Here is a 1,107-nt window from a genome sequence, read left to right on the forward strand (position 1 = left end):
AGTAATAGTCCACAAAACGGCCCAGAATCGGCCAAAACTGTAAGTGTCGATGACCAACACGTAAGCGCACCTTGTTTTTCAACAAGCATGGAAATCACTTCGGGACCACAAAACAGTGAGTTATAGTCTACGAAACGGGTCAGAATCGACAAAAACCGCGAGTGTTGATGACCGACACGTAAACGCACCCCAGGGTTCGTTAATCCTGGAAATCACTCCGGGCCCCCAAAACAGTGAGTATTAGTCCATGAAATGGGCCAAAATCGGCCAAAACTGCTAGTGTTGATGACCGACACGTAATAGCGCCCCAGGGTTCATTAATCGTGGAAGTCACCCCGAGACCCCGAAACAGTGAGTAATAGTCCACGGAACGGGCCAGAATCGGCCAAAACTGTCAATGTTGATGACCTCCACGTAAGCGCACCTTGGGGTTCAACAAGCATGGAAATCACTTTCTGACCCCAAAACCGTGAGTGTTGACGACCGACACGTAAACGCACCCTAGGGTTCGTTAATCATGGAAATTACTCCGGGACCCTAAAATAGTGAGTAATAGTCCATGAAATGGGCCAGAATCGGCAAAAACTATGAGTGTTAATGACCGACACGTAAGTGCATCTTGGAGTTTAACAAGCATGGAAATCACTTTGTGACCCCAAACCGGTGAGTAATAGTCCATGAAACGGGTCAGAATCGACAAAAACTGCGAGTGTTGATGACCGGCACGTAAACGCACCCAAGAGTTCATTAATCATGGAAATCACTCCGGGACCCAAAACAGTGAGTAATAGTCCATGAAACGGGCCAAAATCGGTCAAAACTGCGAGTTGATGACCGACACGTAAACGCACGCCAGGGTTCATTAATCGTGGAAGTCACTGCGAGACCCCAAAATAGTAAGTGATAGTCCACGAAACGGGCCAGAATCGGCCAAAACTGTCAATGTTGATGGCCTACACGTAAGCGCACCATGTTGTTCAACAAGCATGGAAATCAGTTCGGGACCCCAAAACTATGAGTAATAGTCCACGAAACGTGTCAGAATCGACAAAAACCGCGAGTGTTGATGACCGACGCGTAAATGCACCCCGGGGTTCATTAATCGTG

Source organism: Triticum aestivum, chromosome 3B (genome assembly GCF_018294505.1).
Source record: "Triticum aestivum cultivar Chinese Spring chromosome 3B, IWGSC CS RefSeq v2.1, whole genome shotgun sequence".
NCBI lineage: Eukaryota > Viridiplantae > Streptophyta > Magnoliopsida > Poales > Poaceae > Triticum > Triticum aestivum.